This window comes from Empidonax traillii, unplaced genomic scaffold, assembly GCF_003031625.1.
Source record: "Empidonax traillii isolate 1590-97213 ecotype Southwest subspecies unplaced genomic scaffold, ASM303162v1 scaffold285:size798778, whole genome shotgun sequence".
Lineage (NCBI taxonomy): Eukaryota > Metazoa > Chordata > Aves > Passeriformes > Tyrannidae > Empidonax > Empidonax traillii.
Genome location: NW_020955478.1, coordinates 53,160 through 80,556, shown reverse-complemented (window position 1 = coordinate 80,556; position 27,397 = coordinate 53,160). Strand labels below are relative to the sequence as shown.

Here is a 27,397-nt window from a genome sequence, read left to right as displayed (position 1 = left end):
ACCACTTGTTTGCGAATAGGGTGTTCAGCAGTTGCTCCTAAAACACACTGTTTCTAGCAAGTCACGTACCTGTCTGCTGGCTCTAATCAAACCAGGGCTCAGAGGAAACCAGTAGCCTCATGTGCTATGATCACTCATCAAAACATGGGTGGAGGGAAAAGCATCCCATGCAGCATAATGACATTAGGCTTAAAGGCACTCTCTAAAAAAAACCCAACAAACAAACAAACAAACAAACAAAACAAAACCAACAACAACAACAAAAAAAGGAAAAAAATCAAGCAAAAAAAGGGAACAGCTTGAAAGATGATTTAAAAATAGAAAATGCTTCACATGACCCTTTAAGACAGCAAGACAACATAAGCCTCTTTTTGTTTCCTGCATGTTTCAGCCTGTTCCTGGTCAAGAACGCCACAGCTAATAATTGTGTCAGAAAGCCTTCCTGTCTGAAAATGATCTCTTCCTAATGGATAGATGATTCCGTATGGTTTCATATGTCATAGATGGAGAGAGAACATATTGGGCGACTGGCCACAGCTGGCAGTTCATGTTAGTGCCATATGGATAAATGTGCAAGCTCTCCTGCATTGTGTATTTCAAGTAAACCATTTATCTAAACAGGTGCTGACCCACTGGGAATGCATTTTTATGGTCAAGCTTGCAGCATGCAGTGACACAAACTGCTCTGTTAACCCCTCCTATTTCTGCAGTGCAAACCCACAACATTTATGTATCATTTGCCTCCATTCTGCGTAACTCCAATGATGTCCATAAAAGCACACCTGGGCAGACCCTTTGTAAATGAGACCTGAATCTGGCTCACTGAACTGCGTGGATATTATAAGACCAGTTTCCTAAATCCTCTTTGGAATCAGTCTGTGATATTCAGTTCTAATAGGTATTACTATATCATATGCAGGGGATTGAAATCACCCTATTTATGAGGCTATATAAATAAAGAATCAGACTTTCCACCTCCTTCAGCTACTGTGCTCTGTCCCTGATTACAGCTGAAATTTTTACACTCCTTTCCTCTCCATACTATAATTGCCTCTTTGTCTAAACATGCTTCATTTTGGAATTCCTCTCACTTACATTCCTAATATATGCGGTTCAAGGTACTTGCTGACTGATTTATGCTAGTCTTGTGTGGCTCCCTTGGAAATGGAGCAGAACACATTCCATCCACCTGCGTAATAAAACCAGCTGGTGCAGGGTGGGAGCACTCAAACTGCAGCAGAAATAAAATTCACCTAAGTTTTGACTCAGTTATCTGTCTCTCCATCAACTCTTCTGATTGTCTGTGGTATTAAAATCATGCCAAGGAGTAAGCCCTTGTTAAAAAAGTCTCTAATTATGCTGTTTATTCTAGATTTCTGTGTCACTAACAGAACCAAATACTGGGGTGAGGGTAAAGGCTTTGTCTGCATTTCTGAGCAAGTATTTTGATAAGAGTGCAGCCCTGATGATATGGCCCTAACATCGAGAAGATTTTAATATCAGGTAAACCCTCTGGGCTTCTTCGAGAATCATTGAATCACAGAATGGTTTGGATTGGAAGGGACCTTTAAAGGTCATCCAGTTCAATCCCCCTGCCATGTGCAGGGACACCTTCCACTAGATCGAGTTGTTCAGAGTCCTGTCAGCCTGACCTTGAATGTTTCGAGAGATGGTGCATCCACCACCTGTGTGGGCAACCTGTGCCAGTGTCTCACCATGCTCATTTCTTTCTGTGTACTCTAAATGTACGCTCTTTTACTTTGGATCCATTACCCCTTGTCCCATAACTACAGGTCTTACTGAGCTCCCCCAGTCTTTCTCCTAAGCCCCCTTTAAGTACTGCAGGGATGAAATAAGGTCTCTCCTTAGCCTCCTTCCCTCTGCTTTGCAAGCAGTGTAACTCTCTTTATCAGAGGAGGCAGCAATTCATGTGAGAGCAAATTCAGTCAGTTTGGGGTTAGACCAATCTATAGTTCAAAACTCAGATAGGTAATTTCATTAATGAAGTTTGAGCTGGATTTCCCATTTACAGCTATATAAACCCCATGGTAGGCAAAAAGGGCAGAGAGATAGTTTTGGGTAGGAAATTCAGGAATTCAGAAGTGGTTGGAGGAATAAGCCTGAGAGCATCTTTTCCCTGCTTAGCGGTTTCTCATCAGTAATAGTTGACTTGTGGTTCCTTGGGAAGTGAGAAAATAGAGTAAGACTCAACCCAACTCTTAACTCTTACCTCCCGTCATCTTCTCTGCTGTACCCCCATCTGATGTGCCTGGTCCCTCATTTCAGTTCATTTGTGCTCATCTATTCCGAACAGTACTTAAACTCTCATAGCGTAACAGTAATAAGGCAGCCTAAATAGCAAGTTCTCAGCTGTGCTGAGGGAGATTAAAAGGAAAATCAGAAAGTGCGTGATGGAGATTAAGACGATTCTGAACTGCTGCGTAGAAGACTGAGTCCTCTTTGTGCCTCTTATCTGCTGTTTGAAGTACCGTTACTTAAGCTTGGTGTTAGGGGGGAATGAAAATAAAGTCTTTCTCAGACGATGTGAGAAGCCATTTCAAAAGGCGATGCCTCTCCAGTAAATAAAGCACAAATGTTACAGGTCAGCACTGAAATGGTGAATGAGATGGAGTTTCACCCAAAAGAAAACTTGTTCGACCAGGAGGCTTTCAAATCTCTTTGCTGAGATAAAGAAGATCAAAGTGTTTAAACACGTTGATCCACTACTAAGGAAAATTTAGTGCTGGCAACAGACAGCAGCTGCAGTGTAGCTGGCGTGTCTAAACTCACAGCAGGGGACTAATTGCTCCTATGGATATAGGTTTTCCTTACAAAACCAGGTCTGAAGGAATGTCATTCTCATTCACAGAATTATGGAGATCTATTGATAAGAAATAAAATGGCAATCTACACTATGCAGCATCAGGAGGGACAGAGTGCTGGGAGCTGAGCATGGGGGATGCATGAGGATTCTTTGCTTTTCTTCAGCCTATATTGTGCAGAGAAAGATCCCATCAATTTACTCAGTATTACAACACTAGCTTCACACCTTCCTTGGTAATTAAATGAGGAAGCGTAGCTCAAAGTCAAACCTTAATGCCATTTGTACAACATATTGTTCTGAGAGGAAGCCTGGACTGGCGGGGTGGGGGGGAGGGGGGGGCTATTGCCATCAGAGAATTGCAAATTTTCTCTAAAAACAGAAATGTAATATTTATACAAATTATTAGGTGGACAGGGAGTGGAGGATAATAAGTCTGGTTATAAAAAATTATTCAGTGAACTATTCCTGAATTCAGTGAACTATTCCTGATACAAACACAGCTGTAAAGATACTTGTGACAAGTCAGGTAGAGAGGCTGTTATGGCATCTCATTAAACAGGCTCCTTCTTGCCGTCTCAGCACGTGAGAGAGGGTGTTTCTGTTTTATTAAGGGACTGAGTAGAAAGAAAGCCTGAAGCAAGGGTTAGTGGTGAGGCTTTTCCCATGACACAGAGGTTGTTTCTAGCAGAGGTAGGAACTGAATGGAATTTTTGTGTTTCGTTGTGAATATTGAGGTGTTTGAGTTCTTCCGCATAGCTAATCCCTGAATGCCCATTTTTAATTTATTCTAAGGGACAATAAGAAAAATCCATATCCATAGCATCTTCCTTATAAAAGTATCTTCATTTATATCCAGGAAAAAGCACTCGCAGCTCAGCCACCCCAGTCTTTCCAGTTCAGAAGGAGACATTTTGACTCTTTGAAGAAATTAAATACTCCTGTGCTGTCATTACAGTACAGTACAATATACCAATCTAGCTCCAGCTGTTCAGCCCTTCTATGCTACTTGTAGTTCTTTTGATAACAGCGAATTTCACTAAATGCATGTGTATATGTTTATGTATATATATGTAGATACATTTTTGTGTGTTTATGTCCAGTCTCATAAACAAAGTGCATGCTTTGACCTTTCTTAATACCACCTCATTCTTAGGATTTTCCAGAAGTATCAAAATTATTCACCCCTGGATTCCAGAATTGGCAAAGGAGGGAGAGAAGGACATTCAGAGGCCGCAGACCTCTCCTCTCACCACAAATGAAAACCTTTTCATAACCCTACCCTTGATTGTTCCTTTGCAGTGGGGAGTCTTGTTAAATGTCAATACCCTGCCTAAATGTAGAAGGCAAATTCTTCCATGGTTTCCAGAAAGGACATCACAGCATGCCTACATTTGCCTTAGCATAAGGGCCAGCAGGACAGGCTACTGCACAGGCAGCAACAGGGTATACACAGCATGTTGTGGGCTGAGGAGATAGAATACAGTTATGAATATATTCTCTGATGGATGAAAGAGCTGTTTCATTTGGGATGACCTAGACATCCAATCTGGCCTCTTTTTTTGCTGATTTGGAAGGGTGCAGGCCTTTCTAAGTATTTTGTCAGAACTGCCAGGCCAGAAGATGCCTCAGATAGATGGTGACATCTCTCAGGGTCAGAAGCACCCTTGGTTAGACCCAAGTGAACCAGTGTTCATACCTCTTTGGACCTGTCAAGTCCTGGGGTGTGATCTCATTGAACTGGAGGCAGAGGCGGTGGCAGGGGAACAGAAGATGGAAACAGAAGTCCCTACATGATCCACCTTGAGTGTACCCCTTTCTCACTCCCGAGCAGTGTTATACCCCCAGGAAGTGAGGAGACAATGGTGAGGAGCACATCCTCCCAACACGGAGGCATTGAGATTTAGGAACAGTGTCCTGACCCTCTGTCCTTGTAGTACTTTTCTCACTAATGCAACAACCAGTTGATTTACACCTGTTAATCAATTACAAATTGATGAATGGGTTCAATAACACATTTTAGGCCTCTAAGCAGTGCAGAACTATCTAAACTAATCTACCTGTTGGTCCACTGCAGCAGCTACATAATATTTTAATATCTAAGAAAACAGCTTTTAAAAATGTGTTAAAAGATTATTTAATATCCATTTCATGTGCCTGTAATTAGGCTGTGGTTATACTGGAAGCTTTTGCTTTGTCATCTTCTTAATCATTGATGCTGGCATTTTTTATTCTACTCTTAAGAAATTTACAAACACAAATGCTTCAGTGGAATTTTTATAGAAAATGTGCTATCTGTGGCAAGCAGGTTAAAAACATTGCAAGAAAGTCTCCATTCTCCTCAGCATTTCCAGGCCAGAGTATATCAAAGTTCAGATGTACAAATAACTTACAAAATTACCAGAATGGATCTGTAAGGTGAGATGCAGGAGAATTCATAGTCTACAAGAAACATGGGGTCCATATAGCTTAGTCCACAATTGCCAGCCTTTATTAAGGTCTAGTTTTCCATCCTTGCGCTCGATAGCTGTGCTCCTCTAAACTTCTCAATGTCAGCTTACCTACCCACTGGCAAAAAATAGGGCCAAAAAAATTACCCTTCCTTTCAAAGCTTTGGAAGGGTTATAGATCAGGATTTGATAGAGGGAAAGATTATTGCTTCCATTTAACAGCTTTAACGAAAAGTGTATTGATGGTCAGATTGTTTTATTGTTGGTCAAGGCTGTGCTGAAAGACCAGAAGCTGTTACAGGACAACAGTTGAGCAACAATTATAGAAACATCTGTTATGAACTGGGAAACACACTCTGAAGCTTTTTTTAGGCAATACAGAAATTCTTTTACAATATACAGTTCAAATAGATCAGTACAAATTTTTTACTTATGAAATGAACCCAACAGAAAAAATATTTTTTTCCCAGGGATGAAGGAGCAGCTGAAAAAAATTATCCAGGAGCCAAAGGAGACTCTTTCTTCTTTTTTTTTTCTTTTTTTTTTTTTTTCTTTTTTTTCTTTTCTTTTTTTTCTTTTTTTCCCCCACAGTAGACCAGGAAAATATTTATTTTGGAGAAGATATTGTACAAAAGGCATATTGTAATGCTTTGAATTTTGAGATATGAATTATGAACATTTCAAAGTGAATTTTGCAGTAAGATCCAAAGAAATGTTTTACATATGGGGAAAGCTGCTTTGCCAGCCTTGATCAGACGGATATAGAATCATAGAATCATCCAATACTTTAGGTTGGAAGGAACCTTAAAGATCATCTCATTCCAATCCACTCCAATGGGCAGGGGTGCCACCCCCTAGACCAGGTTGCTCAGAGCCCCATCCAACCCGGTTTTGAACACATTCAGGGAAGGGAAATCCCCAACTTCTCTGGGCAGCCTGTTCCAGTGCCTCACTTAGGCTAATGTAGTATGGGTATGTTAATTTTAAACTCTGCAAGTATAGGACCAATTTCACTTTGAGAGAGAAGCTGCTGCATTTTGGTCAGCTTCTTCATCGACCTGAAATTTAAGTTCAATATATCAAATTTCCACAAAAGAAGCGACTCATTTAATGTTGCCAATTTTAGGCTCATGGAAATGCCTTGTTTCTTTGTTCCAACTGGCCAAAACAGGGTATTTTATCTGTGAGTTCTTCTGGCTTGATAAAATAGGTTATTTACCAGATTTATTATTGTGGTTATCTGCAATATTTTGAACAGAGGCATATCTGAAATGCTGCTTAGTTTTTGTCAAAGCAACATTAAAATTGATGGCTGAAGAATTGGTTATTCATTCGCACTGAGAAAACAGGGTTTGGGGTGAGACTCTTTGACTGTTAGCTCATGTAACTAAAAACTAGGCATCTGAATTAGTCTAGGTTAATAGCTCTTTAACTTCTATGATGTAGATGTCTAAAGGTAGCTGAGATAAATCTATGATGATCTAAGCATGTGCAGGCAAATGAGATTTAAATATAGCACAATTAAAAGTAGAACATGAAAGCAAATTCTTTGTACAAAGCATATCTGGTCATCTTGTAACAAGTGAGAAGGAAGAGCTTGGTATGCAAAGGGAATGGGACTGCAATTCTTTGATGAACATTAAAATGTAATTCTGCCAAAACTCAAGAGGACACATTCTACACCTTTTAGTTGTGCTACCATTTCCTAGAAATCCAATTTTTCACTTGAAGTTATTAGACACAGAGAAAATTGTCTTAATTCCAAGAAGCCTCCACTGTGTAGCCTTTTTCCAACCTCCTCTATAAACCACTTAAAAACCAGTCTCACCCTTCGTAAGAAACCCCCAAACAAACCCAGAAAAACATCAGAGACAAAACAATGTTAAATGGCCCCTGCAACACAATTGGAACAGACTGGGATGTGCAAAACACTCCACTGGGAGCCATTCTGGCTGATGGAGGTCAAAATTGCCCTCTTCACTGGGCAGAGTGTTCTAGTGGCTAGCAACTCTTTCTGTGAAAAAATTTTCTCTAATATCCAATCGAAACTTCCCCTGGCGCAACTTGAGCCATTTCCTCTTGTCTTCTTGCTTGTTACCAGGGAGAAGAGACCAACCTGCACCTCACTAAAACCTCCTTTCAGATAATTGTAGAGAGTTAGGCTTCAGTGACTGCAAAGGAATAAGCCATCTTACAGAAAGTTGTCCTTTACCTCTAAATAACCCAACAAGACTCTCTTCTGCTTTCATTTGCTGCCTTTTGGAACATACCTATGATCTCCAGATGCATCAGCCATGTCTTTTTGTTCTCCATGGGGGAACAAAATAATGAGATCTTGTTCTATGAGCTGGGCTTCATTTGGGAGGGTGATTTTCAGCTCATTCTGCATGTGCTGTCTCCACTTCCCACCTCACTCCACCTGGCCACCATGTCAGACAGCAAACCCCCAGTCACCATTTATAGCAGAGGATAATAATGGAAAAGGAGATGGAGAGAAATGTGCTGCACAGAGACAATCAGAAGCAGCAGCAACAAGTTTATGTATGCATATATGTATTTAATCCCGGTCATGTCTCCTGCTCCTCAGACTGCCCCCATTCAGCCCATTGAGGAAACACTTGAATTCAGGCACATATTGAAGCTCTGCTGTCTCAAGTGAGACCTAAACTTGTGCTTAATGGTAAATGTCTGCTAAAAGCATTATTTGGGTTTGGAAAAAACTACAGAACATGTGTAACTGCTTGTGCATGACACTTTGATCGGGCCCAGAGGTGGGCACTAAGGTATTCCTAGCCAGAAATTCATAGTCAGTATGAACATCCTTGGTGAGGGCATATCCGTGACCTTTCCTCAGCCTCCCACTGGCAGCCAGGCAGCCAGGCCATCCACGACCATTTTTTTTGCCTTTGAGGTTGGCACTAAGTGCCATCTCAAGAGGGGCGTTTTCCTGCAAAGTGGCCACTGTTATCAGCAATTCAGTTGGTACCACAGTAATTCAGGGTCATCTCACCTACTGTGGGTTAATCAAGGATGGACCAAAGCAGCATGCTAGCTAGGAAAAGCTCCACTGTTTCCAGCACTGAACACCGCTTAAACCCCCCAGTTGCTTTTTGAATATATGATACATTTGGAAATAATATATGTGGAAAACCCCCGAGCAAGCAAACTCCAAAGCAATCCAACCATCAAAAGTCTGGATTAAATAGCACAGGTGGCAAAGAAATTGTTCTCTCCTTGTGTGTGGTCCCTGATGCAGATGCCTTGTTTTCACAACACTTATAATGAAAGCGTTTTTATTTTTGGATGCTCTTTAGGGTACAATGTAATACATCAAAATAAATCATTGTATCATATGCCTGTTAAGAATGAAAGCTGATGCACCAAATGTCAGGGTTGCTTGCTTTGATTAATCAATGAATATTGAGTTTTGCTAACAGTGTGAAGGAAAGAAACAGTAGTGAAGTAGGAAATGTTTACTTGATACCAAGATATAGATATATAGTTAAAGTTTCAATGAGATTGTGTAGATTAGTGATGATATTGTTTCAAATAAGGCAAAATATCCACTTGATCTCTGCCTTAGTAGAGAAACTGTGTACCATTTCCCCTCTGTATTTTCACTTATTAAATGAATTTGATAATCATCATTGAAAAGGCATTCATTTCAATTGCTAGGGAGAAAACTTCTGATCAGATCAAGAGCATTAGCTTCAAGGCCACCCTGCTTCCTATGAGACAGGAAGTATCTGTATGATAAATTAACTGTGGATGAATGCTAAGTCTTTAATGAGAAAAACCATGTTCTCTTGGATTCAACCTTTCATGTGAAAGCTGTTTGGGACCATACTGAAAAGAATGTGTTAATCAAGAGAAAAGCATAATTACTGTCTTGTCAACAGACACAAATGAGAAAGCCTAATGAAAATGAGATTGAAATGAACTCCAAAAAAACACACAAAAAAGGAGTTTTTCTACACTGTTTTTGGAGAGCTTACTTTACACTGCGCAGTGATTTATGACAATTGGAATCTCACTATTTCTGCAATTAATATCACTGGATGCTTCCTATTCAGAGGAATGTTAATCATAATAATGCAAATGGAAGTATTATTGCAGCTATGCCTCAGAGTTCGTATTTCATATTGAGCCAAAGGTTCAGTATTCAGCATCCTTCTCAATGGAGCATTCTCCTTGTATGGATGGATGAATGTGCACCAAAGGTAAAATAACAGAATTAATATAAACCAGAATAATATGCCTGGCATACAGCTTCCCATTTTCCCATTTTGCTGTAAGGTCCTGATTTTTCAGGCTTTTTAAACCAATAATAAATTATTGTGATGCACTGCTAATTGCACCTCACCAAAGTTATGTATAGTATAAATTGCACTGGTGATGAACTTAGATTAAGTTTCTTATGCTTATTTTTAGCAAGTCAAAGCCTGTTCATTTCCAACTGGGCCACATTTAAAACTTTAAAGTGAAAAACTTGTGTAATTATTTCCTAATATGAGGATAATATTGGTGACAAACATTTTACCCTGCATATCTTTTTTCACTAAATATATTAATGAGAAAGGCAGAAGCAAGAATACATAATTATTTGGTCATGTATTTAATAATGAGTATTTATAAATTTTTCTCCTGCAAATATTTTCTAAATTGTCTTCTTCATGTTGTTACCTCCCTCAGCTCTCCCTCAGATAATTTCTTAGCTTGTGATTAGTTTCTTTATGACTGCTGACACTTTTGAAAATATTTGGTCCTTTTCCTTATTAGTTCTTTTTCTTTCCGTCTTTTTGTTTGGTTATTTTTTAGTTTGGTTTGGTTTGGTTTTTGTTTGTCCCTATGAGTTTTGGTTGGTGAGGGGGTTGGGAGGAATAGGGGATAATGGCAATTTTTAAAAAAAAAAATCATGATGGCTTTTATTAAAAACCACATAAACATGAAGTTTCTGAGAATATTTCAAATCTCATTCAGAAACATAAATTAATACTTCAGAAAACAAATAACCCATGTTAATATGTCCATACTACAAATGCTTTTCCAAATCCTTCTCGCTGTAGCAGAAATGTGCTTTTTTATTTCCATCGAAAAGAAATGTAACTCCAACATTAAAACCATTTATCAAAAGGTGACAGTGAAGGAGGTTGTACATGTGGTCAGGGTGAGACCCTACGTTTTGGGGAACATAAGTCAGGGCCTGGACGTTGAATGTCCATTACACGACATTATTATCCTCTTGATAGGAAAGTAGAGAAGTCCTTAAGTGGGGAACATATTTTAGACTTTGCAGATCTGGGTTCAACTACAGTACAAACATCAAGGATCAAGGAAAGCACTTTGGTCCAGGTCTTCAGAAATATCTCAACAACAAGCTGAGTGAGGAGGAGGTGCCCAAATATCTTTCAGGGTCAGATCCAATAGATACCACTATATGTCTTATTCTATATCCTGCGGTCTGGATTAAGCAGTTATGTGGACTGAGTACCTGATTCTCACTTCTTCTGGAATTACTTGACATTACTTGGGCCCATTCTTTCAAAATGGCATTCAGGTCATGATACATGTGTGCATATATATATATATATATATATATATATGTATGTATGTATGCATGTAGGTACGTACATACTGACATATAATCATGGGGGTTTGCTTTGATTTAGTTTAGTGTTTTGGATTTTTTTTGTTATTGTTGTTTTTGTTTATTTCAGAAGAGATGAAATCACTTTTATGATGCATTTGATGGGTCATCCCAGAGATACAGAGGCAGGCTTGTCACAGTAACTTCCAGATGACAGGTGTAAATGCAAAAGCAACGGTAAACTCTCAATTTCTAACCGTGAATGTTAAAGGAGCAGAGCAGATCTTATTCCCTTATTCTCTCTGTGCTGGAGCTTAATCTTCAAGGTGGTATTAATAACATTTCCCTATCTTTTCAACCAGTTTAAAAACACTTACATTGAAAATAAAGAGAAGAATAGATATTATGGTGGAGGGGAACTCAAAGTGTACCTGAGTCCCGAGACGGGAGAATAAATAATTTGTTCTCACCTCCTGCTCCACATTTTCAGATCCCCTAGAAATGCATTCTGGTAAGCGATGGCCTCTTCTGCTTTTGTTTTCCCTCTCATTGAAGTGAACATCAGCAAGAGAGAAGACTCACAAATTAATTCAGATTGGCTTAGATAAGGACCCTGTGATGTTGATTAGAAACCATCCACAGGGCCATTAGCAAAGTGAGATAATAAATGAAAATGTGTTGAATTGCATGAGTTTTCTAGTGGGGGAACATCAGGGAGCAGTCTCGGGTCCAGTCTTCTTTAAATATCTTCATTCATTAGCAAAAGACAGGAAAAGAGTACATGTTAATTAAAATCACAAATGATCCAAATTGGGAAGCACTGCATAAATCAGTGAAGATAGAGAGATTAGAAACCTTAGGCAGGAAATGACAAAATGAGATGCGGCTTTGAAAAATGCATGTGGAGGAGAAATAATCTATGTGAGAACACAATCAGCAGCAAGGAGGGTCCTTCAAGAAGCAGAATTAATGGGAGGAAGCCAAAGAATGTGGACCATGGAGTAAAGGGACACGAAGCAGAGCACTTATTTAAAGGTGACCTTTGCACCTTTTCAGTGGAAAGCTTGGATTCAAAATTAATTTACAACTGGCAAGAATGAAAGGTCAGTGTAGTTTTGGACCATATACGCAGAAACGGGGTGCCAAGGAAGGACGTGGAAGCCCCCCCTCTAGAACAGTAACCACATCTTTCAGTCTCCTAATTTTATTTTTTCTCCTGTTCTGCAAGACCTTGTGCAACAGAGGGAATGTAAAATAGATGCATATCAAATGAAACAAGTGGCCTGGTAAAGCTGCTGGCTCTGGCAAATGTGACCTTCAATGAAACTACACACACTCTTGCTGCAGTCTCTTCTCCACCTTTCCAGTCCCTATGGGATTTTGTCTCCCTGAGACAAGGAAAGGAGCTAAGAGGGGGGGCATGAGAATAATCAGCTACTGAGAGTTATAAGAGAAGAGGAGCCCCAGTGCTGTTCTACACTTTCTTTGAACCTGCTGCTTGTGGTGTGACAGGTTTGTCACACATGCATCATTACTTTTAAACTGGGGCTCTTCAATGCCACAAGCAACTCAGATATGACATTATTTACTGATGTGAGTGGAAACAGCAAGAAGCTTTTGTGTACGATCTTGGTCGTTTCACTCTAACAAAGGGGGAAGATTTAAGAAAGGAGATATTTGGGATAACCACATAAATAAATATTCTTTCACTTTCTGAGGCGTGCAAAATCACAGAACAGGAAAGGAACAACTGCCATGTTAATTTGAAACCCTTAAAACTACAATAGGGAAATTAGTAAATTTCTCTTTTGGCAAAGGGGTGGATGTTTGCACAGTTAGTCAAGGACAGCTATTTAATTCTGAGTGCTGTACAGAAAACCTTAGTTTATATTTAGGAAATGCATTTATTTCCATGGGATAACTAAGCATACCCTAGTATTGCGATACAAAATTACAACAGGAATCGCATATGTATAGATGACAATTTTATGTACCCTGTCTAACTGTTAGTTGATAGTTTTAATTCATTTTAATATAGGAAATAAGTTAAAAAATCACCAAACAAAACATTGATTTTTTTTTTCTTTTTTTTTATGTCTGTGTATTTTTACAGGTAGACTGAGAATAACACATTTCGGTTAAAACAGAATCCTACAAGAAGCATTTGATGGATTGTTCCTAGATATTTCTAAGAAGGCAAATACAAAAAGTAAGTACTAATTCCAGTACCTGGGATGCTTTAATTATGTATTGTTGTTTTAAATCAAATTATGATAGTTGTAATGTTTCTTGAGCAGATTTCTCTAAGTGGAATCTTGAGGAATTTCTCTAATTTCTCTAGAACATGTCTGTTACTGACCTGTGTCTATTTTTATTATCTGACAATGACAATTTGCATCACAGTCCCAGCCAAGGATTCAATTTTGCTGTGCCAGGCACTCTAGAAACATAAATGTTCTCTGCTTGAAATTACTTGTATCTTAGTAGAAATCAAGAAGGTATGAATAGTGACAGAAAGATGGAGACCCATGAATGTAATAAGAAGGTGCTGGTCAGTACGACAGGCAATGCTAATAGCCCATCTGCAGCCTAACCCTTATCAGAGCTTTCTAGATATTTCTGCAGAGAAAGGAAGGTACTAGAAGGTTATTTTATAGATTTTAGAGAGCCCAGCATGGAAGAAAATACAAAAGCACTCATTTGAAAATCCAGCCCATGGACTATGGAAAATGACTGCATGGGTTGATTGGATGCAGACAGCCTAGTTTTGATAGAAATGGGGAAGGGAAATCAATGCTATGTCTGGAAAAATGCCCTTTGTATCCAGGGAATATCATCAGGGAAAATTTGCATCTGTGACATAAATGAGAGACAGGGATTCTGCAGTAATTAAGATTTTCAATGATAAGGTCTGAGAAAGGAGATTTACCTGGATGGGGAGAGAGAGGAAAGGCATTATTGTAAGTATGATACACAGAACATACTTAGAATATATGTGTAGCTTCAATATAACAGGGAAGTGGCATCAGATAGAGGAATATGAGTTGAGGATGATAGCAAGGGGACACTTGTACACATGTGACAGGATGGTGGCATTGTCCACAGTGATCAAGAAAGTTGCTTGGAGATTATTGCTGGGACTCCTAAAATGGAAGGAAAGCAAAACTGGGACTGTTCAGCACACAGAAAATGACTAGGAAACGGCAGAGAAGCAGAACCATGAATTAAAGAATCACTGAATATTTGAGGTTGGCAGGGACCACTGGAGATTGTCTAGTCACCTTCCTAATTAAAGCAGGCTTTCCTAGAGAAGGTTGTTGAGGGATGATCTTAAAGAGCCTTTCACCTGGAACATGCCTATAGATCACCTAGCACTACAGATAAGTGTTGGTGGCATCTGTGGTTCCTGCCACGTAAAGAAGCAGGAAGCGTTCACCTCAGCCTGGAAAGTCTTGATGGGAGTGATGAATAGAGAGAAAGAAATGCCTATTAATGTTAAAACTACTGGTATGGTAGTGGGAGTTCTAAAACTCAAAGCCATGAATATAAAGGGATATTTAAGTGAAATTGATGCAGAATTATGCTGTACCTTGCAGCTCTCAATGAAAACTGTGGCTCATTGCTGATCAAACTATTCTTACTCAGGTGAGGAAAGATGGCATTAGCCATCTGGAATTTGGTTCTCCAGTTTGAAAATGCTGGCTGTTGTTTCTGGCTGTCATGAAATTCTGCTGCAACCTGTGCACTTTTTTCTTTTCTAATTTTCCTGTTAAACACCACAAGGCAACTCTTACATATTTGGGGACTTTCACAAGCACTTTATTTGAATAAGGTTTTGTTAACAAGTTTTTGTAAGAAAGGCCCCCTTTCCCAGCTAATTAGAAAGTGCTAGATAACGTGTATGTCTTTTCAAATTTTCTTTAGTCCCCTGTCTTCTTAGTCTTGATCAATCTGTCACAGGATCTACATGGTATATCTTCTTGTTTACACTACAAATCCAAGATAAGCATCTTTATCAACTGTATATTTATACACTATCTAACAGGTTGGGCTCATGATACACTTAAAGCCCCCAGGTAGTAAAACTATACAGCTATTATATTATACTATGGAGCTGCTCATTCCTCCCACAGGCATCTTGTTTCAACCCACAATATAGAGAGACATCCTTTTAAAGATTCTGTTTATTCAAATCAATGCCATACAGTGTTAATTAAGCATTAATTGATAATTATTTCTTATTCTTTGAGGTGCCAGATCATAATTTTTCTTGAATAACCCTTGAAGTTTGGCTCAAAATACTGGAGGAATAATGGAATAGACTTGTGTTGGAGACTACTAGATGCATTATTTATTTATTTATGTATTCATTTGCTTATTTATTTTTGCTATCAATTGCATCAGTTTCCATAATCCTTTCCCCTACCATTATTTGACAGATGAAGAACTGGTAAACAACAGGAAGGCTGTAATTAGCAACTTGGCTGTGGAGTGTGCAGTGGAGTAGGGGGTGGGTGTGGAAATCAGTATGAACTCAGAAATTTATTCTGAAAACTATTTGTACATTATCTGTCAAGCGTTTTGTCCCTGTTTAGATTTGGGAGTGAACTGCAGATGTATTTCTTGGACACATCAGATTTTTACTTTTCTTTTGCTTTTCTGCAGAAAGCTATTTTCAGCCCAGGTTTTGTTCCTCCTGTTGTGACATGCAGGAGGTGTGATCTCACACCCTCCAAAGAATTGATACACAACAGCAATGCAATAACAAAGATCTCATCATTACACTGTTTGGAAAAAGAGGTAACTCCATAGCAGTGCAACTGTCCTTAGCTGCAGATGTGGATTATCTCAGACAAATCTTCCCCTGGGGATACTTATTGCTCATCTCATTCTAAGTTTAATAAATACACCAAAATATCATAGCATCTTCCTCCTGAAAACTACGTGCTGTTTGGAGAGCATTATTGACATAGGCTTAACCCACAGCCTTGCACAGTGAAATACCATTTGCCCATACCAACCACTCCCAGAACAGACTGATCCATCCAGATGCATTGTCCTTGAGCAGGTTTGAAAGCCACTGTACTGTGGCCAAAGCTCCTCAACACTCCTTGCTTTGTAGCTCTGACTAAGCAGCACAGCCTGCAGTGCCACGTGCCACCCATGGGAACTGCGTGCGAGCCCTGGTTTGTCACCCACAGCCATGGTACAGAGAGCTGACTTCACTTTGGGCTCCAGTGGGGACCATGCATCCAGGGATTTTCATCCCAGTTTGCTTTTGGTAAAATCATAGAATCACTGAATTATTTGTATTGGAAAGGACCTTAAAGATCACTCAGTTCCAACCCCACTGCCATGGGCAAGGACACCTTCCACTAGACTAGGTGGCCCAAAGCCCCATCTAAACTGGCCTTGAACACCTCCAGGGACGGAAGAGCCACGTATTCTCTGGGCAACCTGCATCAGTGTCTCACCACCTCATAGTGAACAATTTCTTCCTAATATCTGATCTAAACCTGCCCTCTGTCAGTTGGAAGATATTTCCCCTTGTCCTGACCTTCCATGTCCTTGTCAAAAGTCCCTCTCCAATAGCCCCTTTAGGTACTGGAAGATGCTTTTCCGTGTTCATGTTGGCTGAAGTAAACTCATTTTGTTCATGGTAAAGCTTTCAAATGCCCTGGCTGTCCAAAGCAAGACTTGTTTTAATTTACAGATTCTAATTAGACAATGACTTATAGGGCAGAGTGACAGTGGAAAGAGGGAGCAAAGTTTGCTTTGGAGCACATTAGCATATTTCCATTTTGCAGGAAAGCATAAAATGTTTCTGGATTAGAAATACTGAGCTTTTTTATCCCATTTTAATGCTAATTTTGCATCTGTGTCTGACTCTGTCCTCAACTCTGCTCCTGAGGAAGTTCGTATTTTGTATGCTTTCTCACTGGGGCTAAGGAGCCCCTGCATATCATCAGGCACAATAAAAAAGAAGGAGAGTAGGGGCATTAATTTCTTGTGCAGCAGGGTAACCCAAAACACAGAAGTATGGAAAAATAAATGAAAGTGAGTTATAAGATCTGTCTTCACCTAATACATGAAAGTACCCTTGAGTACTGCTGCAAAACTCTCCAGCATGTGTTTAGCTCCTGTGAGGGGTCCTATTAAGCCCTAACATGAAGGACAGGCTTAAATGTGGAAGGCAATTTAAAATGTACTTCAACAGGTGAGATTCCTCCCCAACTCCATTTTATAATAACAGCATAGTGTTACCAGTGATAATAACAGACAATTTGGTAAGGTTTATGTGCCCCTGAAGTGGAGGATTGCTAAATACAAAGTACTTGTGGGGAGGGGAAGGTGGGTGCATGCCTAAGGCATGCGCTCAGACCTACAGAGCATCCAGTTCTTTGGGGAAAGTAAAAGTTAAGTTGGCCAGCCTCATGCAGAGTTGCTGCCCTGTTTGAGGCAAACACGTAATTCACCTGCAATCCTCACTTTTTGCTGTCTGTGCCAGGGAACTGGCACTTTTAAGTGTAATTACCAGGCACTAAGGAGTAATTTTTCTGGCTGTCCCATTAAGAACAGAGCAGGAGAGACTCCCCAAGGAGCTTCAACAGGCAAATGCAGAATATGCTGCTTGCTTTTACAGGATCTTGTTCACCTATATTAGACCATGTGTTAAAGTAATGCAGCTGTGCTGGGCAGTGCTCAGCTGCAGAATTTGCTCCAAGGGCTGTTCCCCCTTAGGCTCAGCCACACCCCAAAGGATGCTGGCAAAATAGCCTTGCTGTCCATAAAACATGTGCTCTGAAGTCATAGGTGAAGGCCTTGATGAGGAGAAAGAACTATTTAACACTTCTCCTACACACTTCCTTACCAAGGAGACTGTCCATAACCCTGATTGTCTGAGAATGAGTTTCAAGCTGTCATTTATCTGGACAGTGTTTTGGAGTTTCTCTTTATTTTCTTAATTCTACTGCAGGGAGGAGTTGTTGCATTTTAATGGTGTGACATTTGCCAGGGAAAACATTTGCAGCAATAAATCTCATCAAAATCTCCACCAAAATCTCATCTATTGCTTGACATTAATTTCAATCCTTTCCACTGCAGCTGTCTCCCTGCAGGTTTCATCTTTGCGCTAGAAGACAGGGATTTGCTCATCCTGCTCCACTGCTCTCAGAGCAGCCTCTGGGTATTACATGATGGGAGGGCACAGGGGAAATTTTTGTATTTTTGTAGTCAAATGCAATGGCATAATTTCCACGTTGTTCCCTTTTCTTTGATCTTCTGATCTTTTTAACCAATTCCTTACCAATCACTGGTGATCTGTTAGAACACTTACCCAACTAGCAGAAGCTCCCAAAAAACTGGGAATAAATCCATTGGCAGAACTGTTTTCTCTGCTTATGTAAACAGTCTGCAGCAGCCACATCTGTTCCATTGGCTCTTGGAGAGGGGACATTGTCTCTCTCCCTCCCACTGCACTGGCCAACCTTGGTAAAATCAAAAAACATGGATGCCATGACAAAAGCAAACAGCACATGTGCACTGACGTGGTTTTCTGTTTGTGCAGAAGAACTGTGTAGCTGCAGCATTGAGCTCTCCAGGGAAGAAAACAGGAGATCTGCTGTAGGGGTCAAAGAGCTGATGGCATCCTAAAAACCATTCTCCCAGGCATTAGCATTATTCTGTTAACTTGATTTGGAAATTAAATCAATTTGCAAGCCTATGCAATGACTGTAAAACTGAACCTCTTAAAAATGTTAACATTGAGATTTTCTGACAAAACCTTGGGGCAGCAGACAAGCACTTCTTAAAAGGAATGTTCTGCTTTTCACCTTGATGCACTAGATTCTTCTTTACATTTAAACTAGACCTTGCACATGTTGAAAACAAAGCAGTGGAATATCCCAAAGAGAAAAAACCAACAACAACAACAAAAAGAAGGCATCTTGTTTGTTTGTTTCCTTGCTCAGTTTTTTAAAGCCTGTACTTATCAGCCCAGGGGAAAATGGAAGGAATCAACTGGGACACGTACTGCTTTGCGATGGCATGACTTGCTGAAGCGATAAAATGCATGACGTGTCCTGACACATACATATTCTTAGTATCTGCTGATGAGACAGGATGAGTGGTAGTGCAAATGTTTGCTAACTTGGGGAGGGCTCCTGATATGGAAGGTATGCAGAGCTATCTTTGAAGCCTCTCATAGCCAGGCATATTTGTAACTGACATCAGTGGTGGGTGTTCATTCTCCAAGGACACCTCAAATATTGTATCAAAACCCCCAGGAATGAGGTCACTGGAACACTCCTCAACTCAATCATCTTGGAGTGCTGACCATCCACGTGGATCTCAGGGTTGCAGGAATTCACGTGTAGGCCATAGCTCTGCAATTTTCAGCAGTAGGATATGGATTTAAGAGTTGACTCTGCGCTCCAGTTTAAAAGGGGTCTTTTGGTTTCCCCATAGTTGTGCCAGAGGAACCATAGTGGAATTATCAATTTCATAGCTTTCTGAGACAGCTTGGACTTTCTGGGAAGACACCTGTGTCTATTTTTCCTCTTCTTTGGCCATCTCCTTTATTTTTCCAGGCTTGCATCCAAACTCTATGAGTGCATTTTGAATCTTATGTCAGTTACTCCCTGGTGAAAATAAATGTATTTAGAAAATCATCCAGAAATCCAGATCAAATATTTTAAAAACCCCACTGCTCTTCAGCTCACCAAAGCCTGGACCACTTGTGCCTCCTTTATTTTCTTTATGCCCTTTACAAAAATTTTCATAAGAAAAGGTGGCTGCTCTCAGACTACCAATGCTTCTCTTATCTATGTCTCTCTGTTAGTGGAGGATGCTAATAGCAAAAGAGAGATAACTGTGCTTTAATTGGGTTCTGCTTGTGCAGGAGGGGGCAAGGGATACCTTTTGGTTCCCATGGCCTTCTGGATAAGTCTCCATATAATGCCAATTAGGAGTAAAATAAGGCGTATGCAAAACGGATGACAACTGCTGCTCACCAGGAATGGTTCTTTTGTGGCTAAAGCGATGGGGTCTTCAACCAAGGGTGCACTTTTTGCTGCTGCACTTTCTCTTGGGTTTTTATTGCATTTTTCAAAAGTTTTGCTGCTGAATGGATCAAGCCTAGCAAAGTTTAAGATGACTGTGACAGTGGGGGCCTTCCAATTATGTGTATATATATGTGTGTGTGTGTGTGTGTGTGTGTGAATGTATATAGACGTGTACATATGTGTCTATACACTTATCAAAGGCAGAAAGGAAAGTCAAATTAACTTATCTTTCCCCCTACTAGTAATTTTTATTTTGTTTTCATTTCAAAGGGATCTGTTGTTTATGGGGATGGGGTCAAGGGGTTTTTTTTCTTCTGTTTTTATGCGATTTTTTTCTTTCTGCTTGTTTGTTAGTTTTTAAGGGTAGTTATTCACCAGGGCCTTTTCAACTGTCAAATGCAACAAAAGGTAATCTGGCCTCTTCTCTGCCCTGCCCCCACACTCGCCTTTCCCTCCAACAAAAGCAGCCTTTGTTGGGGAGGGTCATAATTTCATAGGGATCCTTCCTCATCCCACAAGTCAGGAGCACTCTTCTACTTTATATCAAAGTGACCTCTTACAAATTCTGGGAGACTCGAGATGTTGCAGCTGATGCTCTGCCCTGGGTGATGTTGCCTGTGGACAGTTGTCAATTTGACAAATAGATCCTCAGAATCCTTTATTTTCCTTCAAGCAGAATTTCTAACTTACTACATGAAGTGGTTATCAATTGATCTACAATGCATACCCTGGCATTAGCCATTCTCCCTCTAAAGGATGAACCTAACCATGGGCTTGGATTTGAAGCCGCATTTGAATGGGATGAGCCCTCTGACTTCACAATTTGTGTTTTCTTTTTTCTTCATGACTTGCTGCTCCTTGCTGTTGAGAAAGCACATAGAGGAAAGAGCACTGCTCAGTGCCAATGCATTTTGCAGGCAGAATTATGCTCCTTATAAACAGATCAATATATGCCTATCTCCAGCTTCATATAAATATTTGCTTAGATACTAAATTGATCTTGTCCTAGATTTGCCATAATTTAAGTCTATGAAGCTATAATCAAGACTCCTTGATAATAAAAAGAACCCATCAGCAATTATACTCATTCACTTCACCATATTCAAGGCTATTTCAGCATTTCACTGATAAACTCCTGTTTTCAATCAAATTTGCAACGTGAAAATCAACACTGCACACCAGTGTTAATGATGCTGGAGTGCTTCGTGTGTGGCATTTTGAAGTTATATCAGTATGGAGATAGGAGTGATTTCTGAGGGGCTTTTTATCTCATATGGAAACTAGATTTTTCTAAAAGTATACCTAAAACCTTCACTCAAAACTCAAAGTGAGTATCAACTTTGTGAAATTAAATGTGCCTTAATATTTCTGAAAGTTTCCAGGAGCCAAATTTCTTGGAAACCAAAGCATCTAAGAACATTTCCTTTATATATTTCTTATTTATTATTCTCATATTCTTATTATTGTATTCTGCCATATATTTCTTATCACCAAACAATGGCTCAAGAGGAAACTCCTTCCTTGAAGATACTGAGAACTGATTTGAGCAGGGCCCTGAGCTGCTTGATCTAATTCCCTAATTAGATTCTACTTCAAACTTGGCCCTGCCATGAGCAGGATGTTGGACTAGAAGGTCTGCAAAGGTTCCCTCCAACCAAAATTACTCTACATTACTCTGAACTACTCTCAGCAGATTTGTATGTGCATAAACATATAATAAGAACCCAAAGGAAGGCATATTTTAGTAACCAATAATGGGAACAGGTTTGGAGGTAGATGCTTATAAGGACATCAGATGTCAGGTGTCACAGGTTATGCTCACTGGATGAAAGGGCTAAAATCCCTTCACTTTCTCAGTGACCATGTACCTTACTGTAAGACAAAGTTGTGTGTACTAATGGTTTTTCATAATTGAAAGTACTGTGATTTTAAATCATGGCATTTCTAAAATTTGTCCATTTTTGTGGTTTAGCCCTGGTAGGCAGCTAACCCTTGCACAACTGCTGTATCACTCATCCCAGGTGAGATGGAGGACAGAATTGAAAGGATAAAACTGCAAAAGCTCATGAGTTTGGATAAAGACAGTTTAACAGGCAGATCAAAAGCCAGGTGCACAAGCAAACAAAATAAGAAACCCATTCACTACTTCCACCAGCATGCAGATGTTTGGCCATCCCTGAGAAGGCAGGGCTCTGTCATATATAATGGTTACTTGGGAAGACAAGCATAGCATGGTGCCAGCTACTGTGAAGAAATTTATCTCTACTCTAGCCAAAAACTTTATCCATCTCCAAAACTCTATCCATCACCAAAACATTTTTCTGGGCTAAACTTGGCCTCACCATCCTGGGGCATATCCTAGAATCAGAAACATCTAACATCATCCGTAACTGTTAAAACCACCTGAGAGTGCTTTACAAATAGATGTGTTAAGACATCCTCTGAGTCCCTCCTGATAGCTTGTTCATCATATATGGTTGCAGTGATTATTAAAATGGACCTGTGTTGGGAGTGTTGCACAACACACGTGGAAGAAAGTCAGTCTTTTAATCAAGAATTACATGTGCAAATGAAAGCTTTAGGTAGGTCAGAATATTACACAAATAATGAAAAAAATGCATAACCAAGTCAAAAGACTGCCTCAACACTTTCATTCCTTTAAAGATTCCTGGGGACTTTTATAACCAAGCCCAATAAAGTCTAGCTTGATTCCTTGTTCAAAATTCTTTCAAACTCCACTACGCCCTTGTAGTCTTTGTTAATTCAGAGAAATATCCGTTCAGGACTTGCTTTTCCATTCTAAACTGGCATTAGCGTCCTATATGGATGAGATGCATATTGTATACTGCAGGGTGCACCTGTGCTCACTGCAGGTCCATCACTGCTTGAGTAGTTCATATTTCCTAAGAAGCCTGAAGCATCCAAAACCATTAGCAACCCAAATACATCATGCTCCCCTGGAGGAAGACAAATAGAATTAGACCTATTTTACAGATAAGAAAACTGAGGTCATTTTCAGCTGATGTTTGAAGTTAAGCACCTAACTCACTGCTTTCAGCTGTAAAATGATCTAAGCACTGACAGCCCACAGTGCTCGCTCTTTACCTTCACTTTTGAGACCCAAATGCTGAGCTCCTACCATCCCTCCCTCCTTCCCCCGTGTCGGCTGTCACAGTATTTCAGGTTTAATTGTCAGGAGAGCAGAGGCCCCTGGTAATCATCAAAACACGGTGAATGCGCAGCACCGTCTGTGTCCATTTAATGCCTGGCTTTGCATGTAAGGTGGCTTTTCTCAGGCTTGTCACCCAAATTTGCTGCAGACAAATGAGCTCTGACCAGAAAAATAAGAACTGCAGAGGAGTCTGGAAGCATTTGCCTGCTTGGTCTCCAAAAAGCCTTGCAAACTGTTTTGTTGATAATGTGAACAAATTGGTATTTAGGGCCAGGACTCTAAATCAAAGAAAACACATGAAAAAGCACCTAATAAGTAGCACTCATTATCAGATTATCACTGGCTCCAGAGCCTGTGGGGCAGGATCATATTCTGTTTCCTTTATCAGACCTACCGATAGCTGGAGCCAACAATGATATGTGGAGTTGTCCCTTGGGATTAATTACCACCTCCTTATGGCTGATCATTAAAAACAAAAATAAACATCTCTGACCATGTATTTCCATAGGAAAATCAAGTGAAATAATTTTGATGTTAGTTTCTACGCCAGCATGCTGAACGCAATCCAGAGATTCTGCCCATGGAGGAAATAAAGAATTTTGCCCAGCAATTAACAACTGGGGGTATCTTTACTGGTGCTGCAGAGACATGTGTGTGTCACATCACATCAGCACAGCCGTCCTCCCCCGTGCCTGAACCTGCTTCCTCTCACTTGAGGGTCGGCTCCCAGCAGCAGTGCTGGCACCAGAGATTAGAAACTCAGCTGTACAATAGCAGGTGGAGGGCTTTATTTTTTATTGATGTTAGGGGGGAAAAAAAAAAAAAGAAAAAAAAAAAAGAAAAAAAAAAAACACCACCCACATACAAAAAACCACAAACAAAAACCAAAAACATAATAAAGGCAGTTAGTTTCTGTGTTGCTCCCTTCATGATCAGCAGTTGTCAGGGTGGAAAGGTGGAAGTGATGAAAGATTGTCATCCCTTTCATGGAGGGTGGTGTCTGCTTTCTCAGACCAGCTGCATATGCCTTGGGAACTAAACAAGAGGAAAAGAGATGTGTTCAGAGGTAGGGATGTAATGCATAAGAGCAATGCCAAGTAGTCTCTTCCAGATAAACTGTCCTATGTGTCTTTTTTTATTTCCATAGAATTTTTATAACCAATTTTTTATAGGATTTCAATATACCCTTTCTGATTATAAGAAACAATGAATTTCCATTTTTCGCAATACAGTTAAAGAATGAATAGATGAGCCTGGGATCACTCTGCTTATCCCTACTGCAGGCAGTATTCCTCTCTGCTAAAAAGCCCCTAAATGTCTCCTTTAAACTTCATAAAGAAAAAGGCATTTTAAATGTCTTTTTGCTCTCACCTTCAGTGAACATAAAAAACCAGGGTGGCTAAATAGAACACAAAAGTGTAACTTTTTATTTTCTATACATTAGGGAAGTCTAGAAAACTAGCAAGGGGTCGCTGTCTTGTGAGATTAATTCCATTTCCTACATCCCCTGGGTTTCTTCCAGATATAGTCACCTCCAGAGGAGATTCATAGATCTTAATGAGGAAACCACCCTCAGGAACTTCCATTCTGTCTGCACCAATTAATGAATAAAATTCAGGCCAAACTATCTTGTTACCTAGACACATCAGCCAGGTTGGGTGAGATGAAGCCGAACCTTAAATTGCCCAAAGGCAATGCAGGTGTGCACACTGCCTCAGCATTGCCATAGAAGCATTTATGTTAGAAAAGACCCTTAAAATCACTGATTCCAACTGTTCTTTGCTTTCCCCAAGACAAAGTCTACTACCTTACGCTGTGCAGCTGCACAACCAGCACTGCAGGAATGTTGTCTCTCAGATACCGTATGGAAAATCATTTAAAATTAACCCCAGGGCTTCTTGATGAGTGTTGCATGTTGACTGATTGAAAAAAAACCCTGTAAGTAAGTAATAGCTAATGGGTGTATTAGTCAAAGCAGGACACACAACTTGAGAACATTAAGATAAAGGCCTTATTTCAAATACAAAGAAGGTGAGATCAAGGTTGACTTGTCCTTTCATGCTTGATGACTACTAGGGGTTGTCATCCAAAGACTGGAGAATTGATACAACGCACCATAGGTTATTTTTAAAAGCAGACTAAAATCAAATAAAAAGCAGTAAAAATACCAGAATATGATGATATGAAAACCTGTGCTTTTCAAAGTGTGCTCTTTAAAAACTGAGAGGAATTAAACTTGATTCTGAAGTCTTGCATTTCATACATTTTTATGTTCATTCCAGTGAACACATTATCCAGAGATGTTGAACTGATTATGTTTTTTCAGTTTAATAAACTAATAAGATACTTCCCAGATGTTGAATAACTCGTGTGGGCTTGTTGAGTACTTAGAAGACCCAACAAAGTTTTGGGATCTGAGGAATTATGCAGATTTCAAAAAAAAAACCTTGGCAATTCATAGAAGTAGATTTTGCCATACCTTATGTTTTAGTTCGCAGCAGTGCAGACATCCACATTTTGGCTGGTCACCCTGGACTTTATCTACTGTCAATGAAGGGGAGAGGCCTTTTGCAGAGCTCTTTGGCTAATGTATTTTATATGTGTACATTAGGATAAGATGCATTGCACCTGTAAACCCCATGTAGATAGCAATACCACAGACATTTTAATGATGGTGTAAAATTTGCACCCTTTTCATTATTTGAACTGAGGTCTGATGTTATCGTGCCACACAGATTTTCAGACTCTGTCATCTACCACTGACATGTTGATTACTCATCTTTTAACCAAAATAAATACAGATGTATCTTTGATGTCCAATTACACTGAAGAATAAAGATTGTACTTTTGTTCTTCATTTCAGCATTGCTCTTTAACCTCACAGGAGGCTCAATACTAATAATCAGTCTGGTTCCCCATAAATTTGATGTGTCTCCTAGATAAATTTGTGAGAGTTCAGGTCATTCTTTGCTTTCCATGAATGGGCTATGAGGAAGGAGAGATCTCAAAGAGTTGCAGAATTTGAAGGACTCACATTTTGGTGGTCTGAACAAGAATTACTGAGAACATTAAAGTATTTCCTGAGGAGGTGGGAGAAACTTTTCCTGAATAGTTGCCACTTACAAACTACTTTCCTCTCCACAAGATATAAAAAGAGGCATTTTTAAATAACATAGCACACCTCTTCTTTGGTTGGGAAGCTCAGATGCAGTGTGGATAAGTGGTTTTGAGAAAGCATTTTCCTGAGTTAATGTTGAAGCTGCAGATAGTATTGAAAAAGAACCTAACTCCCAGTAACAAATTTAATCTTCTGGTGACTCTTGTGACCAGTCACAAAACCAACACACATTAGGATTTCCATAAACTGCATGTTAAAAAAATAAAAATGCAACCACCTAAGCTTCTGTAATTCTTTGTAAGTAGTGAGGATTGTATGTGAATTTTAATACCTGATTTGGGTGTTAGACAGAAAGATGGATGCCAAAGTGGCTGCAATGATCCTAACAATCACACAGCAGCTACAGGATGGACAAGGGATCAGACCCAGCCAACATGGGTTTAGGAGGGGCAGATCCTGTTTGACCAACCTGATCTCCTTTTACGATCAGGTGACCCACCTGGTGGATGAGGGAAAGGCTGTGGATGTGGTCTATCCGGACTTCAGCAAAGCCTGTGACACTGTCTCCCATAATATACTCCTGGAAAAGCTGGCAGCCCACGACTTGGACAGGGGCACTCTGTGCTGGGTCAGGAACTGGCTCGAGGGCCGGGCCCAGAGAGTGCTGGTGAACGGGGCTGCATCCAGCTGGCGGCCGGTCACCAGTGGTGTCCCCCAGGGATCAGTGCTGGGCCCAGTCCTTTTTAACATCTTTATCGATGATTTAGATGAGGGGATTGAGTCCATCATCAGCAAATTTGCAGATGACATCAAGTTGGGAGGGAGTGTCGACCTGCCGGAAGGCAGGAGGGCTCTGCAGAGGGATCTGGACAGACTGGAGAGATGGGCTGACTCCAATGGGATGAAGTTCAACAAGGCCAAGTGCCGGGTCCTGCACTTTGGCCACAACAACCCCCTGCAGCGCTACAGGCTGGGCACAGAGTGGCTGGAGAGCAGCCAGGCAGAAAGGGACCTGGGGGTGCTGATCGACAGGAGGCTGAACATGAGCCAGCAGTGTGCCCAGGTGGCCAAGAAGGCCAATGGCATCCTGGCCTGCATCAAGAACAGTGTGGCCAGCAGGAGCAGGGAAGTGATCCTTCCCCTGTACTCTGCATTGGTGAGGCCACACTTTGAGTATTGTGTTCAGC

General features: G+C 40.2%; 1 protein-coding gene across 1 annotated transcript in view; it reads left to right on the top strand.

Moving 5' to 3' along the window:
- LOC114060674 (teneurin-4-like) overlaps positions 1-27,397 on the top strand; it is a gene marked incomplete at its 3' end in the record, with an annotated part of 250,119 nt that overhangs the window by 180,298 nt on the left and 42,424 nt on the right. Inside the window, exon 3 of the mRNA XM_027890361.1 lies at positions 12,972-13,067. The remainder of the gene's footprint in view (positions 1-12,971; positions 13,068-27,397) is intronic.